At 44.4% G+C, this 17486-nt stretch overlaps 1 long non-coding RNA gene and 1 pseudogene across 2 annotated transcripts in view; both read left to right on the forward strand.

Annotated features, from left to right (window-relative positions):
* Window positions 1-17486, forward strand: part of LOC149119792 (uncharacterized) — a 97920-nt gene that overhangs the window by 21279 nt on the left and 59155 nt on the right. The gene's annotated exons all lie outside the window — the stretch shown is intronic.
* Window positions 12998-15510, forward strand: LOC100345311 (palmitoyltransferase ZDHHC5 pseudogene; annotated as a pseudogene).

Genomic DNA, 17486 nt, shown 5'->3' on the forward strand with positions numbered 1-17486 from the left:
AGAGAGTCCCTAGAGATGGGAGGAGAAACAGACTAGATCCCAAAGGTTATGTTGGAAATTTGATGATCTTGAAACAAAAGAATGTCCTCAGAAGAAATCAAAACTTCAGGCAGCATAGTGTCAAACTATGAGAAACTAAATTTCTGTTATTTTATTCATCTAGTGTTTAGTACAATGTTACAGAATTTTCTCACTCAAAATTATAAATCATATACCTCATGTACTTGTCAAGTTTTGTACATTTGATGTGATCTTTGGATTCCATTTTAGCTTTTTTTTGTATTTTTTAAGATTTATTTATTTCTGTGTCTTGATCCAAAGCTTTATTTTTTTGATTTCTTTTTTTTAAAGATTTATTTTACTTATTTGAAAGACAGAATTACAGAGAGAAGAGAGGCAGAGAGAGAGGTCTTCCATCTGATGGTTCACTCCCCAGATGGCTGCAATGGCCAGAGCTGTACCATTCTGAAGCTGGGAGCCAGGAGCTTCTTCTGGGTATCCCACTTGGCTGCAGGGGCCCAAGGACTTGGGCCATCCTCTACTGCTTTCCCAGGCCATAATGGAGATCTGGATCAGAAGAGGAGAATTCAGGACTAGAAACTGCACCCATATGGGATGCAGGCACTTCAGGCCAAGACATTAACCTGCTGCGCCACACGCCGGTCCCTTTTCTCTGTATTTGTGTTAAGCACTATTTATTAAAAATTCCAGAGATATAACCCAGGGACTTGCAGTGCCATCTATTTATGAGTGCCATCTACTACAGCTAATGGTCTTTTAATGGCTTTCTCAGGTAACCAACGACCCAGTTAATTCAAGTCTTCCACATTTAAGCTGTGCATCAGCTGTCATTTTGACCTCAGGCTGATAGAATGGTGTCTACTGATGGTCATTGTGGCTGGATGATAAAGAACAGTGATTTTCTGTGATTTTCTCAAATGTGACAAAATTTTCTTCCACTGTATCTGGAAAGAGTCATGTGGCCTTGTCTGCATTTTTAAGTATGGGAATGGGGGTGTAAAATCCTCTCACAGGAAACAACACTGAAGATGAGTGGTCCCTGGTCATCACATGCTGGAATGTCTCTTCTCCCACAGGTATCTTTTTTTATAAAATTTATTTGACAGAGTTACATACAGTGAGAGGGAGAGTCACAGAGAAAGGTCTTCCTTCTGTTGGTTCATCTCCCAAAATGCTGGCATGGCTGCACTACACTGATCTGAAGCCAGGGGCCAGGTGCTTCCTCCTGGTCTCCCATGCAGGTGCAGGTGCCCAAGCACTTGCGCCATCCTCCACTGCCTTCCCAGGCCACAGCAGACAGCTGGACTGGAAGAGGAGTAACCAGGAGTAGAACCCGGTGCCCATATGGGATGCCAGCACTGCAGGCAGAGGATTAATCAAGTGAGCCGCAGTGCAGGCCATCCCACAGGTATCAACTTTTTCTCAACCAGAGACCACAATATCCCATGTTTCCATCATTTTACACTCAAATCCAGAATCTAGAATAATGCCAGGCACCCGTGTTATCTCCAGATGTAGCCTCCCTTGATACATAGACCTGTTAACAGAGGAAACAAGTTATGTGCCTTCTGTGTACCCCATGTAGAGGGTGAAAGCATGAGTAAGATAACCAGAGTAACTCTTCAGGTTTTCAGATTCCTTTATGGTCTGAAAAAAGCAGGGAGTCACGGTGGGGGGGGGGGGGTCATCATAGCAATTTATCTATCATGGAGGCAGAAATAGGGAGTGACCTAAGTGCACATGGCACACACTCTACTGAGGCCTTGATTATGCATCCTCACTGCACATGTCCCTGCCCTCTGCAGTATCCTTCCTCTGCAATCCACATTGCAGCCTTTGGCAAAGACTCTCAGGGTTAGATTGCTTAGGTGTTGTATTTCCTATCTATCACCCTTGGCCTCTATGGCTTAAACCCTCAGTACTTTTTGTCAGTTGGATTGCTTCTCACAATAAAAAGTGGTCTTAGATATGTTTTTATAGTTTTAGATGGAGTCAACCTTTTTTTTTTTTTTTTTTTTTTGACAGGCAGAGTGGACAGGGAGAGGGAGAGACAGAGAGAAAGGTCTCCCTTTTTCTGTTGGTTCACCTTCCAATAGCCACTGTGGCCAGTGTGCTGCGGCTGGTGCATCACACTGATCTGGAGCCAGGATCCAGGAGCCAGGTGCTTCTCTTGGTCTCCCATGTGGGTGAAGGGCCGAAGGACTTGGGCCATCCTCCACTGCACTCCCAGACCACAGCAGAGAGCTGGACTGGAAGAGGAGCAACTGGGACAGAATCCAGTGCTCTGACCGGGACTAGAGCCCCATGTGCCAGCGCCACAGGTGGAGGATTAGCCTACTGAGCCATGGTGCCAGCCTGGAGTCAACTTTTTGAGATGATGTTTTAATCTTTCATTTTATGAATTTTAAACATGTTTTATATATGCTTCATTCTCCTTTCCTTTGGCCAATTTTGAGCATTTGAAAGCATTTGAGGTCTATTTAACTGTTCACCTATTTAACAGTGTTGTCATGGCCATAACCTTCAGGTATCAGTTACTTTGGAGATGACAGATTGCTATCATTTCCCAAAGGATTGCTTGTACTTTTTAGAAGAACTGGAGGAGGCAACGTTAAACAATAATATATAAAATAAGAATACTCTCTGACTCCCACTATTGTCCAGCAGTGGTCATGTTTCATCTTTTTTTTTTTTTTAATGGTTTATTAATGTGAAAGGAAGAGTTACAGAAAGAGGAGAGAGGTTCTGTCTGCTGATTCGTTACACAAATGGCTGCATTGACTGCTGCTATGACAGTCTGAAGCCAGGATCCTGGAGCTTCTTCCATATCCTACATGGGTGGAAGAGACCACACCCTTGGGTTATCTTCTGCTTTCTGATACCTTAGCAGGGAGCTGGGTGGGAAGTGGTACATAGAGGTTTTGTATTGGTACCTATATGGGATTCCAGTATTACCAGCAGTGGATTAACCTGCTACACCACAATGTTGGTTCAATAAAAAAAGAATACTGGAGCCAACCAAATAGGTATTCTCAGGAGATTCTTTGAGTCTTGCAGGTATAAATTGTGTGCAAATAAAATTTTTTTCAAGACTTAAAAGTTAAGCTATAGCCTGTAGTGCCAGCATCCCATATGGGCACCAGTCTCACTTCTTTGCATCATATTCTTGTTGATTTTTTTCCCAATTTCAACTTCCTGTGCCAGTGTCCACACAGTCTTTCATGCACACATCATGGAATTGAACTCCACTTTCAACCCTCTGCGTAACCAATTAGTACCGAATTGTGTTCACGCTTCCTGTCTTTTTCTTCAGTATTCTGACTACTCTATGTCTAATGGTTGGTCATCATGCCTTCTCCAATTCTTCCTCTCTATTTCTTCATTCTCCTTCCAGACGTTGACTCTCAAATTCAAATCTTCTGGGGGCCGGTGATGTTGCACCAGCATCCAATATGGGTACCCGTTTGTGTCCCGACTGCTCATCTTCTGATCCAGCTCTCTGCTTGTGGCCTGGGAACATAGTGTAAGATGGCCCAAGTGCTTGGGCTCTGGCACCCACGTGGGAGACTTTGAAGGAGCTCCTGGCTCCTGGCTTCTGAGTGACTCAACTCTGGCCATTGAGGCCATTTGGGGAGTGAACCAGCAGATGGAAGAAATATTTTCTATCCCTCCCTCTCTGTGTCTGTAGTTGTACCTCTCAAATAAATCAATAAAATCTTGTTTAAAATCTTGTCCCTTTGATCTGTTATTTTTAAATATTTATTTTTATTTATTTGAAAGATAGAGTTACAGATAGAGGTAGAGCTAGAGAGAGAGAAGTCTTCCTTCCACTGGTTCACTCCCCAAATGTCTGCAACAGCCAGAGTTGAGCTGAACCAAAGCCAGGAGCCAAGAGTTTCTTTTGGGTCTCCTACATGGGTACAGGGGCCCGTGTACTTGGGCCATCTTCCACTGTTTTTCTAGGCCACAGCAGAAGCTGGGTTGGCAATAAAGCAGCCAGGACTCGAACTGTTGCCTGTATGGGATGATGGCACTGCAGGCTGGGGCTTTAACCCACTGTACCACAGTGCCAGCTCCAATAAAATCTTTTAAAAAAATGCAAATCTTCTAAGATAACTTTCCAAGTTTATGTGCCCTGTTTGAGGACATAGCCAATATCTTTCATGTAAACAATAGCAATTACATTGATTTTTGGAAGAGATGTGAAAAAGCTTATAAGTATGCTTTTGTTTATAAATAAATTTCAAAAACAGTGATTCATTCAGTTAACACTTCTTTGAACATGTTTACTGTTTTTTTCTCCTCACAGTCCAGGACCACTCACCTAGATATGGTGCATTTGTAGTTCCCATCACTTGGTCTAGTTTTTTCTTTGCCTTTTTGCCAGTGTGTTTTGCAATTTTATATTCTTGAGGACACATTGATGAAGAGATATGTCTTTTCTGTGAAGTGTACCTGATGATCCAAAAAAGTTTTATTTACTACTTCTTTATATATTTGAAAGAGAGTTACAGAGAGAAAGAGATAGATCTTCCATCTGCTGGTTGTCCCGAAATTGCTACAATGGCTGGGGTTGGGCCAATACCTGCCCAGAACTTCTTCCAAGTTTCCCAGGTGGATGGCAGAAGTCTTAGTACTTCAGCCATCTTCCACTGGTTTTTCACATTTATTCACAGGGAGTGGATAAGAAATGGAGTAGGTATGGCTCATATTGGTGCTCATGTGGGATGCTGTGGGTTCAGATGGTAGCTTAATCTGCTGTGGCACTATACCATCCCCTAAAATTTATTGTTTAATAGATTTATTTAGAAAGAGAGAGAGATCTTCCATCATTAGTTCACTCCCCAGATGGTGGCAACAGCTGGAACTGGAACAGATGGGAGCCAGGAACTTCTCTCAGGTCTCCCAGGTGGCTACAGGGGCCCAAGGACATGGGCCATCTTATGCTTTCCCAGGTGCATTAGCAGAGTGCTGGAAAGGAAGTTAGCAACTGGATCTTAAACAGGTTCCCTGTGGTTTTACACACTGTGCCACAAGGCCATCCTTCCAAAGTTTTTTAAAACATTGTTAGCCTGATCTACTTTGAATGGATGTCTCACTTGATCTAACACCCTTCAGTTACACATTACACTTATGTCTATAGATTACACTGTGATCTTTTACTGAATAAGGGAAACTCTATTATAGTAAATTTCATAATTGAAAGTTAATATGAAATTGATGTTTTGATTATCATTTTCCTTTCTGTTGGCCTATAGCATACAAAAATTAGCTTCATCTTATATAAGAGGCAAGATAGACATAAAGAGAAGAATGAACTCCCTGTCACCCTTCTTTTTGACCCAGAGCTGATACCTTTTGGAGAAATGCACTGTTAGAGGTGTGGACTGTGGACTTCACCCTGAAGGAGCAGCAGGACCTGGACACTTTAAAAAGTTTAATATTATCTGTACCCCTTGTGTAGCCCCTGCATTTCCAGGCAAAAAAAGGAAATCATTTTGCTGATGGAGCAACTGTGTTCAGCATTAAGTAGCACAATCCTTTGTCTCTGACCCAGGTGAAAATACAAAATACCCAGGATATTCAAACATGCCACCTTCTTACAATTGGTATGTAGTAAACCCTGCAGGGTTTTCACCCTGCCAGCCAACAGACAACAGCATGTGGGTGGTAAATCTGAACTGGCTCTTCCTGGGCTTGGCTTACATGCACAGCAGGGGTTGTATGACTGTCCCAGAGGCATCAGCAGAGTCCAAAGAGGATCCATATGTGAGTATGGTGGTTGATAGCAAGGTTCAGAGATTGTAGGGTCTTGGTGGGGAGGCATCCTTGCCACATGCTAGCATCACAGCACTGCTTTCCTACATGAAGATGGGGAGAATTACCGCTTCCTGTCTCCACCTTCTCCATTTTACTCTTTACTTCTTCTGCTTTCTTGTTTTGGCTTGAGTTTTCTCTGAAAAATTTTTTAGCTTCAAATTATAGCTATGCCACAGTGCTGGCCCCTCAAGTTTTATCCTGCTATGGAATGCATGGAACATTTCTCTTTGTATTAATACAAAAAAGTTTTTAAAAATATTTTAATCCTATACAGATTATATTGGCTCAATAGGCTAATCCTCCACCTAGTGGCGCTGGCACACCGTGTTCTAGTCCCGGTTGGGGTGCCGGATTCTGTCCCGGTTGCCCCTCTTCCAGGCCAGCTCTCTGCTGTGGCCCGGGAGTGCAGTGGAGGATGGCCCAAGTGCTTGGGCCCTGCACCCCATGGGAGACCAGGAGAAACACCTGGCTCCTGCCTTCCGATCAGTGTGGTGCGCCGGCTGCAGTGCGCTGCCTGCGGTGGCCATTGGAGGGTGAACCAATGGCAAAGGAAGACCTTTCTTTCTGTCTCTGTCTCTCACTGTCCACTCTGTCTGTCCAAAAAAAAGAAAAAAAGGAATCCTAATGGAGACTGGGAATGGGAGAGGGAGGAGGAAAAGGAGGGAGTAGGGGTGGGAGAGTGGATATGGTGGGACGAATCACTCTGTTCTTAAAGATGTACTCATGAAATTTATGTTCACTAAATAAAATGTTTCTAAAAAAAAAAAAAGATATGCTAGTGCCATTGCTCCCCAGTCTTCCCTTAAGCTAATAAAAATGACTAAATAGTGAATCCTTAAGATAAAAAAAGACACTTTGAATATAATTTGCCAGTGCCTTATGTACAAAATCACATTCTCCAGTTCTATGTATAGAACGAAGATGAATAGCCAGTGTTCATACAAATAGAACAGAGATTGGACTAGCTTCAATGAAAGTTTGGGAAACTCACAGATTTCTGTATATCTCTTCCATGTTTCTTGAACCCAAGGAAGTCCCAATGTATGTCTTTAATCTTTATCCCAATAAAAACTCAGACCATCAACATCCCTCTTTCCTAACTCAAGTCAGTGAGAGTGTTCACCCTTACCTCATCTGAGACATAAGGCCTGGGTGAGGACTTTGAGCTTAACCTTCTGTTCTAAGATACCTGGTAACAGTGCTGTTGCTTCCAAAGATTCTGGAGGAGTTACTGCTGTGTGTTCAATGGTTGGATCTCCTTGTCTTTGAAGCTGTTTCCATCCTTTATTGTTTAAGGTCTGTAGTCTTTAAAGCAAAGGGCCTTTCTTCCAAGGGACATTTTGGTGTCTATAACATCATTCACAGCACATACAAAATTATCAACTTAAGATTTATTTTGTATAGATTGAATATCAAGTCCCATTTGTAGTTGCCTTGGCAACTTAAGATTTAGTGGATATAGATTGAATATCGAATCCCATTTGTAGTTGCCTTGGCAGGGTCAGACCAAATGATTCTATGGGCTTTATGCGGCTAGGGTATGGAAGTCCTCCACCCCTGCTAAAGGGCCATTAGAATAGCCTGCTGGGACACATTTGTTCAATACTTGTAATCATTCACATTTATTGTCTAGAGGGGCCCATGGACAATGTGGCTGGATTAAAAAAAAGAATTTTTTTCTTTTAGTAATATTTCAGTTATCAAACAGTATGGCTTAGACTTCCAAATAGCCAGAAATGAGCCAGTAGCCCTCCTTTTTCCAGAAGTGCACACAGTATGCACAGTAAGCAGTATGCACAGTGGTAAAAAACTGCCCAAATGTGAACTGTTGTGTCTAATTAAGTGAACAAGTGGCTGTAATTCTTAGACATGTCAGCTAGCCTTGGGTGACCAAGTCCACATCTTACAGTATCAGCCCCTTTATGTTTTTTAGGATTTTATTTTATTTGAGAGGTAGAGTTACAGACAGTGAGAGGAAGAGACAGGGAGAAAGGTCTTCCTTCCTTTGGTTCACTCCCCAGATGGCTGCAACAGCTGGAGCTGTGCCAATCGGAAGCTTCTTCCCAGTCTCCCCATGGGTTCAGGGGCCCAAGGACTTGGGCCATCTTCTACTGCTTTCCCAGTCCATAGCAGAGAGGCAGATTGGAAGAGGAGCAGCTGGGACTAGAACTGGCACCCATATGGGATGCCAGTGCCACAGGCAGAGGATTAACCTACTGTGCCATGGGGCTGGCCCCAGTTTCTTTGTTTTTGCTGGAGCTGCAAGTTGGGGCTTTAACCCACTGTGCCATAGCACTGGCCCCTCCATTACCAGTTTATGGGGTTTTTAGTTTTTTTCCTTTCCCTCAAAGTTCTGGAAGTTCTTGTCTAAAGTAGCCAAAAATCTGTATCAGGAACATTTTCTGTGAAATTGATTACAAGTGTTTTTAGAGAAGAATGCAAAACTATGGATGACAGAAGTCTTTAAATAAACATAGTTAAAATTATGAAATTGATTAATTGACATGAGCCATTTATGTTCATTCCATACAGGATGTTACAAAGCAACTAAAGAGGGACCAGCATTGTGGCATTGCAGGTAAAGCTACTGCCTATGATGCTGGCATCAACTATGGGTTATACTTCGAGTCCTTGTTGCTCCACTCTGATCCTGCTCCCTGCTAATGCACCTGGGAAAGCAGCAGAGGATGGCGAAGTGTCTGTGCTCCTGTACCCATTTGGGAGAACTTGAATTATGACCATATTGCCTGGCTTCAGCCTGGCTTAGCTTTGGTCATTGTGGCCCTTTGGAGTGTGAACCAACAGAAGAAATCCAATCTCTCTCTCTCTCTCTCTCTCTCCTCCTTTCTGGAATTCTGCCTTCAAATAAGTAGATACATCTTTAAAAAGGAAAGAAAGAAACTGAAGGATTTTACATACCTATTGTCCCTTTTAGGACTCTGGGTCTCCTTTTTATGAAGATAACCATCATGACTAGTAACAACACAACAGAACTATCAGATTTTAAAACTTATATAACTTCTAGGACATTTATATCAATGACATATCTATATAAATATAATTTAACATTGAGCATAATTTCATGACAGTACTTTCCTAAAATGCAAGTTGCATAATAAACTATTACCTCTAAAAGATAAGACATATATCCTTTGACACATCAAGGGTTCCTGCTGAAAATCTCAAAGTGAAAAAATTTAGAGCCTTGATTCTGGGAAAGTCTCAGGATGTCAAAAGGGCTTAAAATATTTGGTCAAAATAGGCTCACATAATTTTGAAATAGCATCCATCTGCTTAGTGTGATTCAACCAGTTCTAAACCAGATTTACTCATAAATCTGATTTTATAAAACAAGTATATATACAACTTTTAACTCTTATGACTCAGCTTTTTCCAAACAATTCTAATTGTTTGCTAAGGCACAACATTTGTGATTTTTGGTCAGTCACCAAAGTGGAAGTAAAAACCTTGAATAGAAAAATAGCATATAAAATAACCCATTATTAGAAAAATTTAAAAGTCACAACCAGGAAGGAGAAGAAAGATTAAGGAAGCTGATTAGAAAATTCACAGATGATTAAAAACTAAGCAAGAATTCTTAAAAGGAGATGCTGCAGTTTTTTTTTTTTTTTTAACAAAAGATTCCATGACCAGCACTATGGCATAGCACGTGAAGCTGCCAACTGCAGTGCCAGCATCTCATTTGGTCACTAATTTGAGTCACAGCTGCTCCACTTCTGATTCAGCTCTCTGCTATGGCTGGGAAAGCAGTAGAAGATGGCCCATGTCCTTGGGCCCCTGCATTCATGTTGGAGACCTGGAGGAAGCTGCTACCTCTTGGCTCCTGGCTCAGCTCTGGCAATTGAGGACATCTGGGGAGTGAACAAGAGGATGGAAGATCTCTCTCTCTCTACTCTGCCTCTCTGGAACTCTGCCTTTCAAATAAATCAATAAATCTTTAAAAAAAAATATTCCAAAATTAAAGTCCAAGGCTATTTCCAGATATTTTCTAGCATATCAATATGCACATAAACGGCTTGTTTAAAAAAAGCATCAAATTCTAATCTTATTTCAGTGTACCTTTGAAATTCATTCCAAAATTTTAGAAAACAGTGTAAATTTTTAAAATTATAATTGGGCAGGCATTGTGGTATAGTAGATTAGGCAGCTGTCTGGGATGCCTCATCCCAGAGTGCTGGTTTGAATAATGACTGTTCCACATTTGTAAAAAAGAGTTTATTTATTTATTTGAAAGGCAGAGTTATATATAGAGAGAGATTCCAAAAGACAGACATTTTCATCTAGTAGTTCACTCCCCAAATGGCCACAGAATCTGGGGCTAGGCCAGGCCAAAGTCAGAAGCTTCTTCCAGGTCTCCTAATGTGCTTGTAGGGACTCAAGCACTTGGGTCATCTTTTGTTGCTTTTCCAGGTGCATTAGCAGGGAGCTGGATTGGAAATGGAATAGCTGGGACATGAACTGCTGCTCAAATGGCTGCCACCATCTCAGCACTCTGCCACAGTGCTAGACCCTGCTCCACTTCTGATGAAGCTCACTGTTAATGTGCCTGGGAAAGCAGTGAGGATGGCCCTAGTGCTAGGCTCCTTCACCCATGTGGGAGATTTGAATGAAGCTTTTGGTTTTCACACACACACAATTTTTCTTACAAGATTTTTCCTTTTCAAACCTTTTTTTAAAAGATTTATTTTATTTGAAAGTCAGAGTTAGAGAGAAGTAGAGACAGAGAGGTCTTCCATCTGCTTGTTCACTTCCCAGATGGCTGCATTGACCATTGCTGTGCCAATTCAGAGCCAGAAGCCTCCTCCAGGTCTCCCACACAGGTGCAGGGACCCAAGGACTTGGGCCATCTTCCATTGATATCCCAGGCCATAGCAGAGAGCTGGATCAGAAGATGAGCAGCCAGGACTAGAACTGACACCCATATGGGATGCCAGTGCTTCAGGTCAAGGCATTAACTCACTGCGCCATAGTGCTGGCCACTTCAAACCTTCTGTTATGTGCTCATGCTTTCTGCAACTTACTTAAACCTTCAGTTTTTGTCCTATTTTTTTCCTTACATTCTAGAGTATTGTAGCCTTTCTACCTTATGACAAAAATTTACATTTTGAAATAATTCATTTTTTAAAGATTTATTTATTTGTTTGAAAGTCAGAGTTACAGAGAGCGAGAGAGAGTGCATTTCCATCTGCTGGATCACTCTCCATATGCCCACAGCAGCCAGCACTGGGTCAGAGTGCTTCATCTGAGTCTTCCAAATGGGTGCAGGGACCTAAGCACCTGGGCCACCTGCTGCTTTTCACCAGCCACTAGCAGGGAGCTGGGTAAGAAGTGTGGAGCTGGGACTTGAACTGGTGTCCATATGAAATAATGGAATTACAGGAGGCTGCTTTAGCTGCTATGCCATTATTTTGGCCCCAAAATAATTTTTTTTATTTTTAAAGATTCTATTTATTTATTTGAAAGGTACAGTTACAGACAATGAAAGGGAGGGAGCAAAAGAGATAAAGGTCTTCCATCTTGCTTCAGCCCCCAAATGGCTGCAATGGCTGGAGGGGTGCCAACCCGAAGCCTGGAGCCAGGAGCTTCCTCCCAGTCTCCCACATGGGTGTAGGGGCTGAAGGACTTGGGCCATCTTCTACTGTTTTCCCAGGCCATAGCAGAAGCTCTCTGGATTGGAAGAGGAGCAGCTGGGACTAGAACTGGCACCCATGTGAGATGCTGGCACCGCAGGTGAAGGATTAAGCTACTATGCCACAGCGTCAGCCCCATCACCATCTCAAAATAATTCTTTAAAAACTTCTAAATTAACATAATTTTCAAAATGAAACAAGATAAAAATTTCATACTTACTTTTAAACCATCTTGAATTACTTTTAAAGAATGTTAAGATGTTAAGAGTACTTAACTTTGAGAGTGGAGAAGGGGTGGGGGCTATGGGTGGATGGCAGAGGGAGTAGGGGCAGGTGCAACTGTGTGACCCTCATGAATGAGAGAAACGTCTCACGTGCCCGGGGCAGGGAGCCAATGGGAACACTGGGAGGGCTCGATACCCTGCCCTGAGAGCCATGGCTGTGCGCTGGCTCGTGGAGGAGCAGTGCAGGTGTGCAGCGTGCCGGGGCTCTGCGCTGCCTGTCAGAGGCCGGACAGCACTGCCGGGAGGCTGCGTCAACAACGATGGTGGCGGTGATGGGCACTGCTCCAAGGGAGGCACCATAACCCAGTTGAACTCTGTCTGGAAAGCCCAAGATTGAAGAAGAAAGACCAGACACAGTGACTAACCTGGAAACTGGGACATCTTTGGAACTGTGCCTTCATCCCGAGTTATTTTTTAAAGTATCACGTGGTATCAATGTCTTCGTCTTATTCTGCTTATTGGGAAGAAAAGGCTTCAAGGATTTTAAGTTTTCCTTCAGTTTTGCATGAACTCTATAGGAAACGGGGCCCTTGAAGGGCTTGGGAATAGCAAGAAGAGATTGAAGACAGAGCAGCTTGCTCTCTCTCTGTTTTCTCTCTTCTTAAAGGAAAGTCTTTACAACTCAACTTGTAACAGCTGTAGTCCAGCATTAGCCACCAAGAGAGAAATAAATAATATCAGAGAGCCATTGCAGACTACAAACCCTGGTGAAGTCAAGGTGTGGGAGCGGTGGCACTGAGAAGGCTGCCTAGAACTGACAAGGGCTGCCGTGAAAACAGCTCTTCTTCCATGCTGGAAGGGGCTGCAGGTTCCTTCGTGGATAAAAATGCACAGTACACACCTCTTCTAGGTGCTGCTCACATTTTGTGGGAGTGTGGTAGTCGTGGAGGTACTAGGGTATCTCCTCAAGAATTTTCCTTGCTCAGAATTTCCTGCCCTGCCTTGAAATTTCCCCTTCTTTTTTTTGAAGACCTGCCTCTGTCCATGAGCAGTACCTTGATCTGTCTGACTGTCCATGTTCTCTACCTGCAGCTACTTGTATGTGTACAGCCTCCTGTTTGTCTCCCATTTCCAAGCTGGTAAACTTGTGTTTTTTATATATATATATATATATATTTATTTATTTGAAAGTTACACAGAGGAGAGGCAGAGAGAGAGAGAGAGAAGTCTTCCATCTGCTGGTTCACTCCCCAATTGGCTGCAATGGCTGGAGCTGCGCCAATCCGAAGCCAGGAGCCAGGAGCTTCTTCCAGGTCTCCCACATGGGTGCAGGGTCCCAAGGACTTGGGCCATCTTCTACTGCTTTCCCAGGCCATAGCAGAGAGCTGGATCAAAAGTGGAGCAGCCAGGACTTGAACTGGTGTCCATATAGGAGGCCGGCACTACAAGCAGCGGCTTTACTTGCTACACCACAGCGCCAGCCCCCAAGTTGTGTTTCTTAACCTCCTCTTCTGCTTTGTTCTGGGGAAGTGGTTATTTATCACTTGCAATCACCTTTCCCCCTCCCATATGCTTTCCTTCATTTGAGATATTTTGACCTTCAGTTTTTTTGGGGATGTGGAAGGATGATAATTCTAAATTTTTGGTTTCCCTGATTTTTTTTTCCTGTACTCTTCTCTGTTGGTTCCCTTATCCCATTGTCTTATCCGTTCTGCCTCTGTGTTGGCCTGGGCTATGCAGCAGGTTAGATGTCCCTTCAGAGCTCCAACATGCCCGCAGAGTCTGGATAGAGATTCAGACCCAGAAACACGTCCTGGCCTCAGCAGCTGCTATCTTCTTAGTGGGAGCTACAACACTCTTCTTTGCTTGTACGTGTCCAGAACTAAGCCTGAATATGTCACCTGCAGTGCCCATCTACAATGCAGTTATGTTTCTCTTTGTTCTGGCCAATTTCAGTAGGGCCACCTTCATGGACCCAGGCATTTTCCCTTGAGCTGAGGAAGATGAGGACAAGGAAGATTTTCGAGCTCCCTTGACAAAACAGTGGAGATCAAGGGCATCCAGGTGTGCATGAAAGGATGTGCCACCTGCCGCTGCTACTGTCCTCCTCAGCATTCCCACAAAGTGTCTGTGATAATTGTGTGGAGGAATTTGATCATCCCTGCCCCTGGGTGAACAACTGTATTGGCCACCAGAACTAGCATTGTTTCTTCCTCTTCCTCCTTTCCTTGACAGCCCACTCTATGGGTATATTTGGCTTTGGCCTCCTTTATGTCCTCTGCCACATAGAGGAGCTCTCAGGGGTCTGCACACTGTCACAATGGCAGTGAAGTATGTTGCTGGCTTATTCTTCATCCCTGTAGCTGACCTCACCAGGTTTCATGTGGTGCTGGTGGCCTGGGGACGCACAACCAATGAACAGGTTATGGGTAAATTCCAGGGAGGCATGAGCCCCTTCACCAATGGCTGCTGTAACAATGCACTTTGCAATTCCCCAGCACCCAGATATTTGGGAAGACCAAAGAAAGAGAAGACAATTGTAATCAGACCTCCCTTCCTTCAGTCAGAAGTGTCAGATTACTGTGAAGATCATGGATAATGGCATCCAGGGAGAGCTTAGGGGAACTAAGTCTAAGGGAAGCTTGGAAACAACAGAGAGCCAGTCCGCAAATGCCAAACCCCGGCCTCCTCCTATGCCAGACCTGAGCAGCTGCATGGGACTGCGAACACACCTTTGCCTGGCTACTAATGGAGATAGCAGCTTTTGGGGCAAGGACAGCCCCCCACACCAACCATGTACAAGTGTCGGCCGGGTTACAGTAGCAGCAGTACATCAGCTGCCCTGCCTCATTCCTCCAGCACCAAGTTAGTCATGGGGGCAGTTTGAGGAAGCCAACCTCAACTGCAGAGAGCAGCCGTCATCCCAGTTACCACTCAGAGCCCAGCTTGGAACCCGAGAGCTTCTGTTCTCCCACCTTTGGCAAAAGCTTTCACTTTGACCCACTTTCCAGTGGCTCTCATTCCTCCAGCCTCAAGTCAGCCCAGAGAACAGGTTTTGTGCTGGACGAGTTGCAGTCCATGCGTTCAGAGGGCACCACTTCCACCTCCTGTAAGAGCCTGGCCAATCAGACATGCAATGGAAGCCTGAGCCAGACCCAGCTTTCAGCTACACCTCTCCCTTCCTGTCAGCCTGCCTGACCCAGCAATGGGAAGCCGAGAGGCATCCACGTTTGGTGCCAACAGGTCCAACACGAGAGCCCTCACCAGTCTGTTATGACAATCTGTGGTGCCACATTGTGGCCTCCCTCCAGGGATGAGAGAAGCTGCTGTACCAGTCACCCAGCTCCCAGTCCATGAGGAAGAGCCAGGCTTGGGAGACTCAGGCATTCAGTCAACACCTGGCTCAGGCCATGCCCTCATAGGGCTTCCTCCTTAGCTGACCCGAAGAGATCACCACTGAGCAAGACTCCATTTGGACGCCCAGCTGTCCCACATTTTGGGAAGCCAGAAAGGCTAAGGGGCCAGGGACTAGGGTCCCCTGAACCAGGTCTAACCACCCCATATCTGGGCCATTAAACATCTTACAGCAGCCAAAAATCCCCACCTGGTGTCTCTGAGATAGAGGAAGTGGCCTTGCAGCCACTGCTGATGCCTGAAGATGAAGTACAGCTCAATACCGCCCACAGCAAATCCAACAGCAACCCAAGAGCATCAGCTCAGCCTCCCCTGGCCCCACAAGGGGAGGAGTCAAGAAACTGTCATGAGTGGGTGGTACCACCTGAGATATGGTGTGAGCCTTCAGTGCCTCCCCTTCCCTCACCACTGTGTCTACACCAAAGGGCCCCGGGTGGCCACCTTCCTTCCCCCAAGGGGCTCCCCTCCCCTGCACAGACATTTTTTAAAACCCCAATTCCCAGAGGATGAGTGTTTTATAAAATGCAACAGAGTTGGGGAGTTGGGGCCCTGAGGCTGGGGTAGTAGCTCCCCCCTTTTACCTTTTAAGACCTTCCTTCCCTAATCCCTGGACCAGACTCAGTGGACATTTCTGCAATTGCTTGCCCTGGAGGGAACCAGATCATTTTTAAACCAGAAACAATTTCTTTATTATTGTTATAGATTCCATTTTTTCCTCTTCTTCATTACCAGGTGTGTGTATAAATATCAAAGAAATTATATATCTATCTTGGGATGGGAAAATGAGGGCGGGACATGTAGAAGAAGGAGGATCTTACTGTTCCTGGTCCTCAGTGCAGCAGGAAAAGAGGGGAGACACCAGAATCTACCTTTCCCCCCATGGTCCCTCTCTTGTCTGTTACCAACTAAGGAAGTAGTAGAACCCCCTGTTGGTGCTAAGTGATCAGGAAAGAAACCTGGAGAAAGGGGAGTCTGAGCTCTTGGTTAGAAGAGGAAAGGAGTTGTGGAAAGTTAGTTTTCTAGGCTTATTGGCATTTAGTTTCCCCAGGAAAGGGGTCAGAGCTCCATGACATTGGTGGTGGTCGTAGGAGGGGGATCAGGAAAAGCATCTGGCCTAATTCAAAACACTATTAGAAAATCCCCCCTTTCTTGGGAGGGAGGGATTGGGTGGCTTTCTTAAGTGAGCCCCTCAGAGCTTCCCCTAGCCTACAGTTAAGGTGATTTTAAAGTGCAAGGACAAAAGAGAAAAATCCAAAATGCAATATTTTTCATCACATGCCAAAAATGGGGTAGAGGAAAGGAGTGGCAGGCCTAGGCCCCTCCAGATGTCCCCTGGGGGTTACCCCTCAGTCCACCTTAGTATGGTGCTGGGTAGGGGGGTATCTGGGTTCTAATATCTAAATAGGGGAGACTCCAGCCTCTTCACAGAGTCCCTTTCATTTTTTATTCTGATTAGCCATTTTAAACTGACAAATGAGAGAAATCCTGATCTATCAGCAAATAAAGATTTATTTATTTATTTGAAAGGAAGAGTTACAAAGAGGCAGAGGCAAAGAGAGAGAGAGAGGTCTTCAATTGGCTGATTCACCTTCCCCAAATTGTCACAACTGCTGGAACAGGGCCAATCCAAAGCCAGGAGACAGGAGCTTCTTCTGGGTCTCCTACATGGGTGCAGGGGCCCAAGGAATTGGGCACCCTTCTACTGCCTTTCCAGGCCATAACAGAGAGCTGTGTTAGAAGTGGAGCAGTCAAAACTCAAACCAGTGCCCATATGAGATAATGGCACTGCAGGCAGTGGTTTTACCAGCTATGACTCAGCGCCAGCTCCTTAAAGCTAGGATTTTGAAAATTTTTCCTATAAAAGAAAACTCAAAAGGCTGATTCTGATTCATTGTACTTAATACACAGAACATAATTTTAACCTTGGTTAAAATTTTCATATTTTGGCTGACACTGGCTGCTGGTGTTTTGAATGACCTATGAATAATGGTGTTTGCATGGGAGTTTCAGGAGCCCACTGAAAGGAAATGACAGAAGGCAGACCTCACTGACAGCTCATGAGGAAATATGTAACCATCGACTGTGAACAACTGAATTCTATTTCCAAGAAGCCTCCACCCAGACCATCAGTAGTTATAGAGAAAGGGAGAGACAGAGAGAAAGGTCTTCCATCTGGTTCACTCCTCAAATCACCACAATGGCCATATCTGGGCCAATCCTAAGTCAGGAACAAGAGTTCCTCCTGGGTATCCCACATGGGTGCAGAGGCCCAAGCACTTGGCAAATCTCTACTGCTTTTCCATGTCACAGCTTAGAGCTGGATGAGAAGAGGAGCAGCCAGGACTAGAAATCATGC

Source organism: Oryctolagus cuniculus, chromosome 21, assembly GCF_051225735.1.
Source record: "Oryctolagus cuniculus isolate XC-2025 breed Fujian yellow rabbit chromosome 21, ASM5122573v1, whole genome shotgun sequence".
Classification (NCBI taxonomy): Eukaryota; Metazoa; Chordata; class Mammalia; order Lagomorpha; family Leporidae; genus Oryctolagus; species Oryctolagus cuniculus.